The 6,000-nt window shown below is 38.1% G+C and overlaps 1 protein-coding gene across 4 annotated transcripts in view; it reads left to right on the top strand.

Moving 5' to 3' along the window:
• The first annotated feature begins 252 nt into the window (after positions 1-252).
• CDH18 (cadherin 18) overlaps positions 253-6,000 on the top strand; it is a 497,768-nt gene continuing 492,020 nt past the window's right edge. The window contains exon 1 of one of the 4 annotated variants that reach the window (XM_059061733.2): positions 253-929. The gene's annotated coding sequence lies outside the window, so the exon portion shown is untranslated. The remainder of the gene's footprint in view (positions 930-6,000) is intronic. The other 3 variants (XM_067030818.1, XM_067030819.1, XM_067030817.1) reach the window with 3 other exon arrangements.

The raw sequence follows: 6,000 nt of genomic DNA, 5'->3' as shown, positions 1-6,000 counted from the left end.
AGTAAGAAGAGGTTAGAAGTTGTGTGTGTGTGTGTGTGTGTGTGTGTGTTTTCCTGGTACAAGCAAAGGGGGTAGGAAAGGCATTGCGGTTCCTATTCATCTTCACAAACATATGCTGACCTCCAAGGGAAAGGTCTATCTCATATAAACCCTCGGTGCCTTGAGTACTTTGGGGAAAGGCGTTAAAGAGCATCACTCAAGCTAAATCTCACGGCTATCACCAGCCTATGGATCACTGATGAATGAGCCAGCAGTTGAATGTTTAGCAGGCTGTGACGACTTTGCACGGAAATAGGAAAATTTATTACCAGCCTGCCACATCAGTGCCTGCCCTGCCTGCTTTTCCTCTCCTTCCCTCCCGATGTCTACTCCCACTCCACCTGGCAGTCAAACCCCTTCTGGCCCCCCGTTTCCCCTCCCCTGCGGAGAACTGAGGGTCTAAACTGTCGCGGAGTCCTGGCCGTCATTTTTCGAGAGCAGTGATACTAAAGATGAGGCCGCCGGTCCAGGGTTTTTGACTATTTTAACTATTTCATTAATGGCATTGTTTTCCCCACGACCTTGCTGTGAGGCGGCTAAAGGGTGCCCCGTTCTGTGTGCCGTGGAATTTCTGCAGCCCCCAAAGTATGTAAGATGGGGGCAGGGGGGAGGAGACAGAGGGAAAGGCGGCGGACGGACGGGAGAGCCGGGGAGGAGAGGAAGGAGGAGAGACAGGGAAGGAGAGGATCAGGCGGACTGGCTGTGCCAGCCAATCAGAGGCGCGCTCGGGAGCTGCTGCAGCCGGAGCCCCGGAGCCGGGGCTCGCAGGAGCGCGGAGTCAGCCCGGGGCTCTCCGAGGACTCGCGCAGCGCGCAAAGGCACCGGCAAAGTCCCCTCCGTGCTGCTCGTAAATTAAGTTCCTTTCCACCAATGAGGGCAAGTCAGCGAAGGTAAGGCTTCAATTCATGACACTTTACTATGGAGTGACATTAAGATTTTCGTGCAATGGGGCTGCTCACCCGGTTCTGAGTCAAAACAATATTTGGTGAGATCTTCCTCTCTGGGTTGGTTTCACAGGATCTGCTGCGAATGGGAAAGTTGGAGCTAATGCTTCGTGAGCCTTATCGCTTGTATACATTAATTTTTTTTTTTCTTATCCAAGAATGTTGCCGTAGAGCCTATGGAATGTGAGTGTGATAAACCCAGCTGGATCTCTGTTTATTTGTGGATGTACTGTTATCTGCCCTGCCCCTGAAGAAGTTGGAAGGATACTATGCAAGGCGCATTTGAATTGTAATGGCATGAAAATAAGCTGTCATTTATGTCTGTCTGTAAAAGTGAGGGAAAGCACTGTCAGAACGGAAACAGGGACGTTGAAATTGAAATTTCCATAGTGCTTTTTAATTCTTGCCTTTCCAGTAACCCCTGAAATTACATGATCTGAGCACTGAAGCTGCAGCAGGGCAAGGCTCATTTTCTATTTTCTCTCTTTCATTTATTTATTTTTTCCCCGTGAAATGCTTCCATAAATGATTATTAAAGCTTAAGATGAAACTTTTTCTTCTTTCAAAGGGCACTATAAATGATGAATGGAAAGGAATTAGGTAGCCTCCTGTGCTCAACAAAACACTTTATTTAGTATATGCCCTTTTGTTTGTTAACTTAGATTCATTTTCTAACGTCTTTAACTGAACTTATTTGAGTTTGGAAATAACAATTATTTTGTCTTAATTTTCATGTCTTAAAAACAAGGTAAAATTATGTCTTATGCATGTTTGTGTGTGTGTGTATGTGTGGTGCGTACAGATGTGGAACTAGGAAAATCTGTCATGTAACAGGTGAAAAATAAAATTGTATTACCTAATTATTAAAGTATTTCCTTCTATTCGTGCCTGCTGTATTTAAAGAACTTTCAGGTTAATCAAGAAGAGTACATGCTCCTTGCTGTTGCCTTGCTAAAAATGAAGAAATACTAAAATGAAAATCTTAGCTGAAATTATTATGGTCTTTGGTTTGCTCAGGTGATGGTATCACTGCTTTGAGCTGAGAAAGACAGATCAGAGGAAGATTTTATTATGCAGCCAAAAAAAACCCAAAAAACAAAAAATCTACAGGCTCTGACTGTGTTTTGGAACCTTTATATTCCACTCTGGGATCACCCACAGATTTTTCAAAGCAGGGGGCTTTCCTTATGCAGTAATTGTCTGCTTCTGTTTCAGTGGTCTTGTCTTATCAGAGAAAATATTTAATTCTAAACCAAGAGTTAGAGGTCCACTAGATCTCGTATGTATCTTGTTGGATGTGGGAGGAGGGAGACAGGATGTGATACTAGTAGAGAATTAGTTCTATAGTCTAACACTGGTCTAAGAACCAATCATCATTTGTTTCTTTCAAGCCTCCTGTTATATGTTAAATTTCAGACTTCCTGATAATAAATTAACCTAGTGTAGATCAACCCATTTCTTCACTTAACAAGGCGTTCATTTAATGGGCCTTGTTAGAGGAGTATGCTGTATACCGTGGTGATGCTTTTTCACAGAGGTAGCTAACTTAAGGAGAGGAAAACATAAAATGATACCAATGGTCAAGTTGGATTTTCGATTTTGACAACAATGGGAGGTAGAAAATGAGGATTTGCTTTTTTAGATGCACCAGAAATGCCCACTTAAAGATAACCCAGTAGCAAAGGGGAATATAATAGTAGAATGAAGCTAAGTGACAGGAAACTCTAGCTGTAACTCTATCCAGTGAATGTTGAAAGCAATTAGCTATAGCAGTTGCAGGCATGGTTGATAGCCACCAGTGCTTGATCAAAGTCTATACATAAAGCAAACTGGAAATTACTATTCCTTCTGATGTGCTATTTGGACGGATATAGTGGAAGCATGAGAATGAATGCGTCACTTAGTCCAAGTCTGTAAATTCTTTAGATGAAGGGTGCTATATATAGTAAATGTAAGATACTGTTTTTTCATTTGACTTATATAAACATCATTATTATGCTTTTTGTTGATTTTTGTGGTCTGTTAAATGCAAACCACATGTTCACAACTTTGTGTGCCCCACTTCTCCTGTATTTGACTGAATTATACCTTCTATATATGCAACCTGATCTCAAGTGCATGTATCTGATGCAGTGTAGTTGGGCAAAAAGTGAGAGAAAGAGACAGAGATTTAAGTTACAGTGTGTATACGGTGTCCTTTTGCTTTTTTAAAACAAGCAGAGGACTTTCGACTCCCTAATTTGCTTAATTATATGCCTTCCTTGTTGCATTATACATGTCTATAGAACTATATTCTAGATCAGAGCTTCTTAACCTTGGTGCTATTGATATTTGGGGCTATATAATTCTAAGGTGGGAGGGTTTTCCTGTCTATTGTAGGCTGCCTAGCAGCATCTCTGTTTTCTACCCACCACATACTAATAGCAGCACCCCCAAATTGTGACAACCAAAAATATCTCAAGATGTTGTTAACTATTCCCTGGGGGACAGGGAATAGTTCCCTCCTCTTCCATTGGAACTGTCCATGTATAGTTCAGTTTGGGTGTTCTACAAAGATCCCTCGTCTCTTGCTTTGAATGAATTTCAAGTTGTAAGTATTTCATTGGGCCCTAACAGAAAACTGTGGAAGAGCTTATCGGTATGATTTTGTTTTCTGTGAACTGAGAATCTAGGATGTATTATCATATGCTAACATTTGTGGGAACAAGAGGAAATAAAAACTGTGAAAAGGAAAATGTAGATGTTGAGTCTCGAAGAAACATTTCTCTTGAATTTACTTTTTTTTAGAAGAGCCTTTAATACAGATAGAAAATGAAAGATACTGATGCTCTGTACTCTACAATTGCTTTCAATATTTTGCGTATGTATGTGTTTGCTGTGTCAGGAGGGGGTATTCCCTCTAGTAATTCCATGTGCTTGGAGTAGTTTATTATGTTCAAAGATCCAGAAGTAAAATAAAGCATTTTGGTTTGAAAAGCATAGTTCTTAACTGGCGGTGTATATAGCACACTGGGAAAAAACAAAACAAAAACAAGCATAATGATTTGAAGACATGGCAGAACTTGGATCCTGGCATAGATTACTTGTGTCACATGTCACGTATATATAGGCCATTTTTCCTCATCCGCAAAAGGGGATTAGAATAGGCATGAGAACCAAATAATACAAGGTACCAAAATGGTTTATAATTTATAAAGATGTACATCAATGTTGGTAAATTATTATAGTTTCAATTTCTTCAATGATGTATTTGTTGAGAATTGACTCAGCATGCTAAATCTTCCAGCTATTCTAGAGTAGTTAAAAGTCATCTGTAAGAAATGGCAGTATTAGCTCTTAAAATGTTTTTCTCATGGATGGAATAGAACATCTTCATTTTGAAATATGTGATTTGTATTAGACCTAATTTCCTTTCTTATTTCCATCCTTCCCCATATTATCCACATTTATAATTTGTTAAAAAATACAGAAATGTGAAACACAGAATGCACCTTGAAATTCACTCTTCAGCAATACCATTATTACCAGTTTGGTATATATTTTTAAGTGGTTTTTAAATGAATACATTGATGTCTGCATGTAATTATGAAATTAATATAGATTTAAAGTTTAAAAAGTAGTTATATTGAGATGCATGCATTCATATAAGCGTATGTACACAAATATGTGTTTAGATAAAAGAAACACAAGTTGATATAATACCCAGCTAATTTTAGAGCCTGTTCTCTTCCAAGTGAGTATATGGAGAATTCATAAGTATTTAACAAGAACACCATTATGCACAGTCCTGATATTTAAATCTAGTTCAGTGTTAGGCATATGCATGTGTTTACAGCTCTCCTTGTCTCATTAGGTTAGGAGAATTTCAGATTGGTTGATGCCCCTGCCATACTGACAGTTCATATGATGAGACTATTGCATATTATTGCATAGATGTAGTATCATTCAGTTGAATAATGCCCTATGAAATATTTTTAAGTGAAGAATAAAGAGAAGGCCCACACAAATTAAGTAACTTAGCATCACTATCACTGCTGATAGTGTTTTGACTTTTAAGTGCAGTACATGTTCCAAGAGCAGTTTGCCAGGGAAATAAATGGACGGCTTGAAAACGTCAGAGCAGGTAGAAGAGGTCTCGTGTACCCTGACATGTCCAGGTGTTGCTTCTGTAGATACCAGAAAATATTCGGATATGTAAACTTCTACACTGCTCAGCTACATCAAGTTAGGAAACTTCTTGGTAATGTGAGAAGAAAATGGACAAAGTGTGATCGCTAAAAGTATTTGACTGAAATATTTGAAAAAGCAAATATTTCACTTATCTGAGCTCCTCAGGACTGCCTTATTCAATATTTTACTCACACTGCATGGAATATGATAGATGAATTGGCATTAAAATGAATTTGGGGTTTGCAGATGCCTCCACTGAAAAGAGGAATTCAACTATCATTTCCATTTCATTTTATGTATCGGTGATTGTAAGGATCTTCAAACAGATATTTATTGTCATTATATTTAGGCCATTAGGGTCAATATATGACTTATATGTAACTATGTACAATCCATGTGACTGGCAATTTCACTTGATCCAATTATTTTGAGTCAGTCTACTGATGCCAAAAGTATTTCAAATAAAAATATCTATGTAGGTTAAACTCACAGTTATCAATGGGATTTAAAAGAAGATAGGATGCCGTTTTAACCTATTGAATCATCATATTACAAATAACTTTTGAAACTAATGCTGGCAAACATGATAAAACTCTTATTTATAGTTATTCCTTGTGGAAGTGAAAATTAATACGACAGTTTTGAAAAACAATTTGCAATTCACTGTCAGAAAAAGGAAAAGGCAGTTTCTCTTACATGTAACTCCTGGGAGTAAATCACTAGGAAATGAACCAAAGTATCCCAAAATGAAGAGATCCTTCAAGAAGTTAAAATTAATTTAAGAATTTGAATAATCTAAATAATGATCTGTTTATGGAAATTCATATATTAAACTTGATACAAAATT

Source organism: Kogia breviceps, chromosome 4, assembly GCF_026419965.1.
Source record: "Kogia breviceps isolate mKogBre1 chromosome 4, mKogBre1 haplotype 1, whole genome shotgun sequence".
Lineage (NCBI taxonomy): Eukaryota > Metazoa > Chordata > Mammalia > Artiodactyla > Physeteridae > Kogia > Kogia breviceps.
This window is presented reverse-complemented; position numbering and strand designations above follow the sequence as displayed.